Here is a 12,790-nt window from a genome sequence, read left to right on the forward strand (position 1 = left end):
ACATTCTGAAATATATTTCATAGCTACAATTGAAAATTTTCCACAAAGATAATATGAACATTAGAAATAAACTTAGAAACTGTCATTCAATATTAAAAAGCATATATAATTTAAATCATGCTTTATCATTCCTTATAAGCAATTTATCAAGAAAAAATATGGAAAAAATATCTTAAAATATTAAAAAATAAAACACTGGGTGTTGCTTGATTTGTATTAATATATAACACTATAATTCTACTCAGAAATCTTTGGTGTCTATAGCTCAGAGGAGAAAATTAAAACTGCATATTTTGATACTCTTTGTGATCTAATACTATCTACATATCTAATATCATTCTATTCATTTTATATTTTAGTAATACTAACAATAAGCTTGACAAGGATATTCTATTCTCCAGTGCCTCTTTGACTTTGCATATACTGTTTCCTTTGCCTAGAATAAGCCCCATTGGTTTGTCTAAGTAAAAAACTCCCATTACTCTTTTATATTTCATATAAAATACTTTCTGAAGTCTTACTCCCTTTGTCTAACTTAGAAATTCTTTTTTTTTTTCTGAGATGGAGTCTCACTCTGTCACCCAGGCTGGAGTGCAGTGGCATGATCTCGGCTCACTGCAACCTCCACCTCCCAAGTTCAAGCGATCCTCGTGTCTCTGCCTCCTAAGCAGCTGGAACAACAGGTGCACACCGCCACATCTGGCTAGTTTTTGTATCTTTAGTCGAGACGGGGTTTCACCATGTTGACCAGGCTGGTCTTGAACTCTGGACCTCAGATGAGTTGCCCACCTCGGCCTCCCAAAGTTCTAGAATTACAGGTGTGAGCCACTGTGCCAAGCCCAGAAATTCTTAAAGCACTGGGATTACAGGTATGAGCCACTGCACCCAGCCCAGAAATTCTTTATCATATTGGTACCTTTCACCGATTAACAAACAATAATTATTTTATTATAATTAAAATGTTTATATATAGTTTCTCCTTACTAGATTGCTATATAGTTGAGAATAGAGATTTTTCATTGTGGACTCAGAGCCTATACCATACTAGGATCATATTTATAAACTAGAAATAAATGAATATAGCCATGAAACAAAGGTAACAGTAACAATAACATATATAACATATCTAATGTATAATAACTATAACATACGGTCCCACTGTATATCAAGTACTGTAATACATGCTTTTTTCAGTATAGATTTGTACTACATTTATAGCAGTTTTTATCCTTGTATCTGAGCTATCAAGTGATCAAAGTGCAATTTATACTATTTTCTCTTGATCCAGTGAATCTATCTTTTCCTTATAACTGTAGCTTTGAATTTTTCTTTTTATTCGTAAGTAGTGGAACTCTTTTTCTAACATATATAATATATAAAACATAGGAAATGTAGCCCTTCTGAAAAAAGCAGATAACGGAGGACTAGACACATATACTCAGCACCCCCTTATCCTCTGCGAGTAGCTTGTAGGGACCAATATAGAGACTAATGCCCTAAAAAATTTGTTTCCATCTCTACTTACTGTCAATCCATATGTTGAAATAGTAACCCCTAGTGGGATAGTATTAGAAAGTTGGCATTTGTAGATCCTGAGGTAGAGCCCTCGTGAATGGAATTAGGCCCTTATAAAAGAGAGCTCCTTTGCCCTTCTGCCATGTGAGGACACAGCAAGAAGACAGCTGTCTGTGAATCAGGAAGAAGACCCTCACAAAACACTAAATTTTATCTAGGATTTTCCAGTGTTCAGAGCTCTGAGAAATAAATTTTTGTTGTTTATAAACCACCCAGTCTCTGTTAGTTTGTTAAAGCAGCCAAAACCAACTCAGACATAGAGAGAATGGTAGTCTGAAAACCCAACTTGGGGCAGGATGAACATTTCCAAGAAGAATAATCCACTATATTAAATGCTGCTGCTAGGTTAAGTAAAATAAGGAGATTCGACACAGGATCTACCACAGGATTGGGCAAAAGATTTATGAAAGTCATTGATGAGCCATTTATGTGGAGTAGCTGGGGAGAAAGCCTTACAAGTGCCAAATTAAAAGAGAATAAGAAAAGAGAAAATGGAAACGATGAATGTATGCTAATACTTTGAGTAGCTTTTTAAAGAAGAAAATATAGAAACAGGGGTTTAATTGAAGGAAAAATGAGGCTTAGAGATATTTTTAGATGGGATGATAGGCAAAATGATTGCATGTTTACCTGAATGATTTGGCAGAGAGGAAAAAATGAAGTAAAGGGAGAAATTGCTGGTACAACATCATTGAGCAGATGAAGCAAATGAGATCTAGCAGGTAATTAAAGGTATTAGGCTTAAGTAGGAGGCAAGACAGTTCAACATCAGGAGGAGAAGTGGAGTAAATATGCAGAAATGCTGTTGGGGAAAGTGATGTGCTGATAGGACCATGTGGAAATGTTAAGTAAAATGTCTGAAGGCATTAACTAAAAGAGAATGAGAGAACTGGGCGCAGTGGCTTAACACCTATAATCTCAGCACTTTGGGAGGCAAAGGCAGTTGGATTGCTTCCAGAAGTCCAAGACCAGCCTGGGCAACAGGGCAAAACCCCATCTCTACAAAAAATACAAAAAATTAGCCAGGTATGGTGGTGCGTGCTTGTAGTTCCAGCTACCTGGGAGGCTGAGGTGGGAGAATTACTTGAGCCTAGGAGGTCAAGGCTGCAGTGAACTGTGATTGTACCACTGCACTCCAACCTGGGCAACAGAGTGAGACCCTGTCTCAAAAAAATGAAAATAATTTCAATAAATAAAAGAGGATGGAGGGAGGGGGAAGTACTAGAGATTTTAGAACAGAGAAGGTATGAAAGAGTTACCTATGAGAGTATGAGAATAACTGCACTAGAAACAAATATTGACTGGTGGGCATCAATAAGGGCCTTCTGAATAGTAATTGGATGAATAATAAAGATGATAGTCCAAATTATAAGTGAAAGGAAGGAAAGAAAGATTGATGTGTCAAACCTAATACCAAAGTAAAAATATAAAGTAGCATAGAATCAAAGACAAAAATAAAAACCATATCCAAATCAAAAGAAAATATAAAGGCATTAAACAAATTAACTTAGGTATGAAGAAACACTAAGCCTAACAAAATGATTTTTAAAAGTAAAGACAATTTTTAACAGATTTTACCAAACAAGCATGCAAAACATGGTAAAATTTCTTAGATAAGTTGGTAACCATTACTATACAGCAAATGAGTGGTTATGTTGAAATTCAAATACAAGTACTTTGGTCTGACTTTCTACTCTCCTAAATGTATACTCTAAGCTAATAACATAAAGGGTATTCCAAGATTGATGTCTTTGATACACGGCAAAAACAAACATGAAAGTGCAACTCATCTAAAGCTAATGATGTGAAAGGGACAAAAACATGACTAAAGCAATGTGGGAATGTTTTTTTAAAATATTACCACTTTTCATAATCAAATGGTTTTTTTGAAAAATAAAATCTATAAAAATTCACTTGGCAAAGGAAACAACATAAATAGACCAATAATTATTTAAGAAATATGAAAAGATATTAAAGTATTACCACGCTAAAAATAATTTCTAAAAAAAATTACAGATATGTATTAAATGCCTTATAATATCCAAACCAATGAAGTAAAGGGAAATATGGCTGGCACCACTCTTTGAGCAGATGAAATAAATGAGTTCTAGCATGTAATTAGAGGTATTAGGCTTAAATAGGAAGCAAGCCTTGTTTGCCAGTGATTCTAAGAATTTTTCCTTAAGAAATAATCAAAGGTAGGAACAAAGATCAGGTATAAAACTATCTTTATAGGGCTATTTCTAATAATAGAAAAATTGAAAACTTTTTAAAGATCTCTTGCTATACTCCCAATAAAATATCTTTCTGCCATTTAACATTATTTTTCTGAGAATATGCAATAGAGAAAATACTTTTTTCTATTTTTGGTGAAAATATAATTAAATTACATATATGTTAAAGCATTTTCTCATTTCTATAGTATAAAATTATTCTATCCCATAATTTAAAAAAATTACCTACTAATTCCTTCTTTAAAATTACCCAGAATGAGGGTTTTAGACAAGTGGGTAATCTGCTAACAAAAGGATTTTCTAAATAAATTCCTTTATAATTTTTTCATTTGAGTAAAATTTTCTTTTCATAAAAATATATCTTTGTTAATTTCTGTACTACTTGAATAGATATTTAAATGAAACTAATTGCACTACAGATTGTTCTCTTGTGCCTTTTCTAAATTTTCATATTCATGGGATGTTTATCAATCTAAAATGTGATGTGAAGTCTGAATTCAAACTTCTAAGTGCACAATTTTCATCAAAAGAATTTCAAAGTAATAGAAAGTAAATGACTCAATTGAATTAATTAGTACTATCACACACATGCATCAATTTCTAGTTTATAAAATCACAGCCAAATAAGTGTTTTTTTAAAATACAGTTGACTTTAACAAAAAGTTGCTAATCTATAGTAATAAACAATAAGAATCTCAATTTTTAAATTTAGAACTGAAAATAAGTAATAAACTAAACCTACAGTGTGATTCCAATTCTCAACATGTTCTGGATTTATACATGTTAATATTTTATCTCACTTATATTGTCCTACCCAATTCTGCTATTAAAAATTCACTCTGAAACTAATCTCTAATTGAGATTTTTCAAGAAATTATGTAACCTGCAAAAACTAAAAATTATACTCATAAAATGAATTGTGTTATTGAACTTCAATTAATTTCAGCAGAATTTTTGCTTTTTTAAGAGATATATTTAAATCTTTTCTAATACTTAAAGGATTCTATAATGTTAAATTCATTGAAGTTTCTTCTATTTAGCTTTTTAAAATATTCTCACATAGTCACTGTATAATTTAAATTTCAGAAAATCAATATATTTGAAGCAAATAAAAAATCAGTATATTTGACTGGATCATGGTATTTGAAGCCTTATCTAAACCTTAAAAAAACATTTTTTTGGTCAAGAGACTGATTCAACAAGAGAATGTGAATGAATCAATAAAATTTACTGTTATTTTAAATGAATATACACATATTCTTTTCACTAAGAACTAAGTCAATGAGGAAAAATTTATGTCTAGATAAAAATTAGTGATTTATGAAAAGAAAATCCTGATTTTCCATTTTGCTAATTTATTCAATAAACATTTATTAATATAGTATTAGGTGCCAGATTCTGTGGGTGGAACCTGAATCATATACAATTAAATAAATCATTGCCTTCATGAAGCTCATAATGTAATATTGAGAGTTCTCAGTTGAAATTATAAGTGAACTTTTATAGATTAATAAACCTTCTAAAATTGTATGCACATTTTTTTATGAGTATACACACATTTTCTCCCTAGCTTTTATTAGATCTTCAAAAAGGTCAATGATAGTAATCCAATAAATATCAATAACTAAAAGGAGCAAAGACAAACAGCTTAGCTAGTAATTGAAATAAGATGGGCAAAGTAAGATATATTCCAAAAGCAACTCTGAACTTCCTCCACCCATCAAAAATGGAGAGAGAACTAAATCTACCTGGGGAACTCCAGAGAGAATTTACAAAAAAATGAAAATAGCAAGCAGACATTACAAATATAGGTGTACAATTTAAGAAGCCTCCAGATTTTTGCAAATATAATTGTATGGACCACCAGCATTGGACAGTTGGGAATCCTTTGTGGACATAAGACATTAAAAATGTATAACTATCTCAATGGCAGATCATACAGTTAAGTAATTTTCAAGTATAACTGAATTGCAATTCTAAATCAATATCACGCATTTCTAGAATTATCTTTTCCTGTTAAAAAAAGTAAAAAGTTTACGGCAAATATGTTCTCAAGAGTCACCAACTTAAACTTATTAAAGTCATGAGAGAGTGTCAAATTAAAATAAAAGAACAAGTTAATAATAAAGAGACCTAATAATTTATCAACCCATCAACTTAAAAGTAACTTCTTTAAAGAAGGAAAATTATGAAAAAAGTATTTATTGAAAAAGGTTTTTAATTATTCAAGGAAATAAATTGGTGTTGAGAAGACAAAAAAAAAATTACAGACTCAGTTCTCAACAGAAAAGTTACCTTGAAGTTCAGTAAATATAGGATGTAATAGTTTCAAATTTCAAGAATACCTTAACAAACAACAATATAAAACCCATAAATGTTTTCTCTGACATGGGAAATAATTTTGCATAATAAACGTCTATCATAAAGTATAAATATATAATATTAAATTTATAAAATCTTAAGAAAGAAAAAGCAAGAATATCTTAAATACTAGAAAGACTAGTGCGAACATCCTTTACGAAGAATGCATCACAAAATGAAACAGGATACCATTAGATTGGCTGACATTTATTATTTGTGGATACCATTAAAATGAGTTTTTTAAAGGAGAGAAATTGTTCAACTAAAGATGTAATATGATTTAATATCATCAAACTATGAACAACTAAAGTACCCAACTTATCAAGACCAATACCTTATTAATCAATACTTAAAGACCTTCCCTCACTATGCTCATCAATCTAAAGTAAACAAACGTCATAAACTTTGCCCAGTCCTAATCAGTTCCCCACTTACAAGACTTGCCTTAAGTCACCTAGCATAGATCCTAAAACCATATAAATACCCTCCTTTGACTTCGACCTTTGAAAATAGTACTAATACTCTCAAGAGATTCTCCCTTTCTGAAGTAAGTCTAATAAAATTAGCTTTGCTTAACCAGCAGGCATTAGTCTTTGTCTTTTGGAGGAATCAACAGCCAACAAGATAACAATTCTTCAATTACTCATTTTCATTTGTTTTATTTTCTCCTTTGATGGAATGCTGAAAAGTATTTAGATTGTGACATTTTATTTTTATTTACTTACTTTTTTTTTTTTTTTGAGAAGGAGTCTCGCTCTGTCACCCAGGCTGGAGTGCAGTGGTGCAATTTTGGCTCACTGCAAACTCTGCCTCCCAGATCCAGGCGATTCTCCCGCCCCAGCCTCCCGAGTAGCTGGGACTACAGGTGCATGCCACCATGCCTGGATTATTTTTATATTTTTAGTAGAGACAGGGTTTCATCATGTTGGCCAGGCTGGTCTCAAACTCCCGACCTCAAGTATCTGCCTGCCTCAGCTTCCCAAAGTGCTGGGATTACAGGCATGAGACACTGTGCCTGGCCTTAGATTGTGACATTTTAAGTAAGGAGAAAAACATGTATTCAATATAAATAAACTTGTCATTAGCCCCAAAAAGAACATTCATTTTGGTTTGCACTCAGAATTAACTCTTAAATTAATTGTTACAAATCACTATAAAATATTTTACTTTCAATAGTAGGGTAGGAATGGGGAACCTATTTCATTCTGATTCTCTAAAGGGCAATAAAGGGCTATTGTGAACACAGTTTCTAAAATCTTTCAGGTTATGATCAGAAGGTCCATAGCTTAAAAGACACCTTTATTTATTATGAACTTAAATACAGCATCCATGTTCATTAAAAGAAAATAAAAGAGCAACACACAATTTTACTTGATCCACAGGGCTTTCTTGTGAGCTCTCTGATAAATAATTATTTCAATAAATACTAAGAGATTGCAATGTATGAATACAAACAAGTATGTAAACAAGTGAGCTTTAATATTTGTAGGAATATAAATAAATTATATATATGAATACTGCAAAGCATATTTAGAGATAGAAAAGTTGTTTAAATAATTCTTAAATTCTTAAATAATTCTTTTTAAATGTCAGACCACATCTTCAAAAATCTCCTTAGTCAAAATATTTTCATTAATCAGCAATGTGAATAAAATACATGGAAAGGACTTTAATATGTACATTTGTAGTACTTTCTGGAAATTAATTCTATTCTTGTGTCACTGATAAGAAGGAAATATTGACAAACCTCATATGTTGCTGGGCCTGGAGTAATCTCTTTGGACTCTTCAAAGCACTTTGATGCTTTCACAAATAAGGGTATGGGGAAAGATTTCCTTAAAACAGGATTGTATGCTGCAGGACCTGAGAGACAACAAACGTAAAAATTATGATAAAGTATATTTTAAAATTATTGATTTTGGTCATATGAATATTAGGTTTGTGCTCTTAATGTATAAAATTAGCATGAAACAATCTTGAACCCATTGTTTTTGAATGCTTAAAATCATTTGGTTTATGTCTTTGAAATATGATAAGCATAAGATAGTGGCATCTGTTTACCTAATAATTAAATATATTACAGCAATAATTTCCAAAAAAGAGAAAACAGTACTCCCTCAATATACTTTTACATCATGAATGAAGATGCTTAACTCTTATATCCTAAATATTCATTCACATGTTCAGTGAGGAGTTAGGGCTTGAGCTGCATTTGGAAATACAAATGGGATTTAAAGAAGCAGAAAGGTGCTTTAATAGCATTCTGGGCAGTAAACATTACGGAAATCAAGACGCAAAGATGGAATGCACATGGAGCAATTAAATGTAGTAAACAGATGGTTTGCATGGAACAAGGCCTAATCCTAAATAAGGATTTTTGTACTTAAGCCAATAGGTTCCAACTTGTATTCTTCAATGCCCCCAAATTCTTACAGAAGTGACCAGAGGATAATTTGTAGGTAAAGCCCAAGTTGAAAAGGTTTGAATTATTTTTATTCACAACATCTCTAAAAACTTTTGAGAACCACTTTCATAGACAATGGGTATTTCTTAAAAGTTTTAGATTAAATAGTCATTAAAAGTGGTAGTTTAGAAAGCAAATTCTGGCAGATTCTTGATTCTCATGAAGAGTGTACAACCAAGATCCCTTGCATGTGCAGTTCAGGATAGCGTTCGAGCTCCTATGAGAATCTAATGTCAGGCTAATCTGACAGGAGGTGGAGCTCAGGCGGTAATACTCACTTGCCCTCTGCTCACCTCCTGCTGGGCAGTCTGATTCCTAACAGGCCATTGACAGGTATAGGTCCTTGGCCCAGGGTACGGGACCTGTGGTCTAGTGAATGGAACCTAGCTAGTACGACTTCACAGAGAGAAGATAGGGAGAGGTAATTTTTTTTCTTCATTCATATTTTAAACAATACTATTGAGTGTCTATCACATGCCAAACCTTGTGTTTCAAGAGAATGTTAGAGGTCTACTATATCAAATGTTTCAAGAGGAGAGAAGACTTAGGAAGGACACTGTAGAATATGTGGAATATAATTTCAGAAGAATGGTAGTGAATGAAATTAGATTGGGGGCATCAGAGAGGCAATGTATGGGGAGAGAAAATAAAACCTTTGGCCACAGAATATTGACAATAAATATAAACAGTGAAATAGAAGAGTAGATATAATGATATTAATAAAATACACAATTAATTTATCTGTATTTCTCTAATAAGCATGCAATTCAATCTACCTACTTTGGCAAATACATTCTTGTTGATGCTTTAAAATCTAAAATATTTTTAAATTAATAGGTTAGTATGAAACATTTTTAATGTTTTTAGCTTCATTAATATAGGACATTTCAGAATTTAAGACAAAGAAGGACATGTAGGCTCTAGCCCAATCATTCTAATATCAGCTCAATTAAGACATAGTATCTAAAGTTCCTTGTGGGAAGCTAATGTGTTTTGATATATCAAGTGAAAAGTTGGTATTTAAAATAAGGAGGACATCCAGGCTCTAGCCCAGTCATTTTTAATATTAGTTCAATTAAGATACAGCTATCTAAAGTTCCTTGTGGGAAGCTAATGTGTTTTGATATACCAAGTGATAAGGAAAGTGTTTTTGCAAATGCCATCTTACTATAAAACAATAGCATGCACAACTCTGGAATAATATAATTTATATTTATAGTGCAGAGGAATAATGCACATATACATACATAACATCTTTACTGACAGACATTCAAACACAAACTATGTAAGGGAAAATATATCATCGACCATAGTATTCAGAATTAAAAAAACACAAACTATCATCAGAAGCTGGGTACATCATAATTCCATAGTCAGTTAATTGAAAATTGTAGTTTTAACCATAAAGATATATAAAGGTTAATGCAACAGGTAAGGCTATTATCCAAACACTATTGTAACTGTAACTTTCATTTTCAATTATGAAGAAATATAGTCTATTCTCTACCCTTACCATCAGGCTACAGCAACTGATAAATATTTACATTCACAGCTATAACTCATTAAAAGAAAAGAAATTATTCAAATGTAATTGTAGATTTCTTTTTATTGGAATTCCTTTGAGGAACATTAAGTGAGGCAAAACTTCTCAATATGCATCTTGCTCCATTTTAGCACTTAGCCTGCTTTAAGCTACAGAATATTTTTTAAATAAAACAAAGCCTTATCATACTTAGTCTTAAAATACATTTTCAATTACATATGCTATTGCTTATATGATACAGGTCAAAGACTTACATTGCTTCATCAGCTCTCATTCATAGCTAGATTATGCAGAAACTATCTTCTTTTTAGATACCAAAATGTCACATTTTAATCACAGGTAATAAGGAAGAAAACTTCTCATTCCAAATCAAACACCTATGAAAAGTCTGCCTGAATCATGGCTAGTGTATAATGGGAAATTCAAGAGTAGGTGATTCTTATAATTGCATATTTTCCAGCCCTGTGACAACTCAGTCTCTATGAAATGTCAACCAATGCTACAGGGCAAAAATGGAACATAACAGGAACAGCGAGTAATTTAAAATAAAAACCTATGTTTCTGTCCCTTCAGTATGAACATCTTGGTACATTAGAGTGGCCTCAGAAAAAAACAACTTCTATAAATAAAGCTACAAAATCTCAGATTTCATAAGTTGTTTGCTTTATAATGAGCTAAAATTATAAATAATGTAATCATTCTTACTATGAATACTTTTTTCATGTGAAGGTGACACAAATCTACTAAAAATTAAATATCCCATATATGAGCATACTAAAACCCTGGAAGAAAACCTAGGCAATACCATTCAGGACATAGGCATGGGCAAAGACTTCATGACTAAAACACCAAAAGCAATGGCAACAAAATCCAAAACTGACAAATAGGATCTAATTAAACTAAAGAGCTTCTGCACAGCAAAAGTAACTATCATCAGAGTGAACAGGCAACCTACAGAATGGGAGAAAATTTTTGCAATCTACCCATCTGACAAAGGGCTAATATCCAGAATCTACAAAGAATTCAAACAAATTTACAAGAAAAAAATAACCCTGTCAAAAGGTTGGCGAAGGATATGAACAGACACTTCTCAAAAGAAGACATTTATGTGGCCAACAAACATATGAAAAAAAGCTCATCATCACTGGTCATTAGAGAAATGTAAATCAAAACCACAATGAGGTACCATCTCCATCTCATGCCAGTTAGAATGGTGATCATTAAAAAAATCAGGAAACAACAGATGCTGGAGAGGATGTGGAGAAATAGGAATGCTTTTACGTTGTTGGTGGGAGTGTCAATTAGTTCAACCATTGTGGAAGACAGTGTGGCAATTCCTCAAGGATCTAGAACCAGAAATACCATTTGACCCAGTCATCCCATTACTGAGTATATACTCAAAGGACTATTAATCATTCTGCTATAAAGACACATGCACACGTATGTTTATTGCAGCACTGTTCACAATAGCAAAGACTTGGAACCAACCCAAATGCCCATCAATGATAGACTAGATAAAGAAAATGTGGCACATATACACCAAGGAATACTATGCAGGTATAAAAAAAGGATGAGTTCATGCCCTTTGCAGGGACATGGATGAAGCTGGAAACCATTATTCTCAGCAAACTAACACAGGAACAGAAAACCAAACACCACATGTTTTCACTCAGAAGTGGGAGATGAACAATGAGAACACATGGACACAGGGAGGGGAACATCACACACTGGAGGTTGTGGGGGTAGGGGGTGGAAGGCTAGGGGAGGGATAATAACATTAGGAGAAATACCTAATGTAGGTGACGGGTTGATGGGTGCAGCAAACCACCATGGCACGTGGTGCCTATGGCCACGTGCCATGGTGGTGCCTATGAAACAAACCTGCACGTTCTGCACATGTATCCCAGATCTTAAAGTACAATTTTTAAAAAGGGGTTAAAAATCAGTTAGGAAATTGTCCATTGAAATTTCATGGTTTTAAAATGTCATTTAGAAAGTTTATACATTTATGGAACATATTTTCTCATACTGATTTTATTCTTCAGCTTTACAAATGAAGTAATAGCAAAGAGAAAAGACTAGTACACAAAGAAGTATCATCATCAATGCCAGAGACACATTTAGGTTTAATGCTCTTCCACTACCTCTAAGACTAGATTTGATTAAATGGCACTTCAGATGACCATAGAACTGCACAGTCTATTAAATTGAGCTATAGGTAACAAGAGAAAAAAGAGTCCCAATACTACACGAATTTTAAACAAAATGTCCATGTTTATTTTTGCCATCCCTTTAAATTATCCGTTCAAAAAACAAAAGGGTATTACATATTTTAAGAAATAAGATTTTACATGTTCAAGGATATCTTAAGTTATTGTAGAGTATCTGGAAGTTATTGTGTACAAAGCCCCTAAGAAATGAACTATTTTAATGCACTCCAAACTAAGTAGACTGAGAAATTCATCTCCTGGCATCTACCTAAAGCATGCACCTGTTAAAACATGTGTTCCTAGCACTGATTAAGCTATAGGGCTGTCACTGTTATGACGTATAAATACAAAGTCATATGGATTTGGCTTGACTGAAATATCTCTTCAGACAGCAATGTCTGTT

The 12,790-nt window shown here is 32.7% G+C and overlaps 1 protein-coding gene across 3 annotated transcripts in view; it reads right to left on the minus strand.

Moving 5' to 3' along the window:
- STPG2 (sperm tail PG-rich repeat containing 2) overlaps window positions 1–12,790 on the minus strand; it is a 672,078-nt gene that overhangs the window by 254,183 nt on the left and 405,105 nt on the right. Inside the window, exon 12 of one of the 3 annotated variants that reach the window (XM_063705437.1) lies at window positions 7,918–8,033. The gene's annotated coding sequence lies outside the window, so the exon portion shown is untranslated. Of the gene's footprint in view, window positions 1–6,875; window positions 8,034–12,790 lie in introns of those variants that run through there. The other 2 variants (XM_063705439.1, XM_063705438.1) reach the window with 2 other exon arrangements.

Source organism: Gorilla gorilla, chromosome 3, assembly GCF_029281585.2.
Source record: "Gorilla gorilla gorilla isolate KB3781 chromosome 3, NHGRI_mGorGor1-v2.1_pri, whole genome shotgun sequence".
Lineage (NCBI taxonomy): Eukaryota > Metazoa > Chordata > Mammalia > Primates > Hominidae > Gorilla > Gorilla gorilla.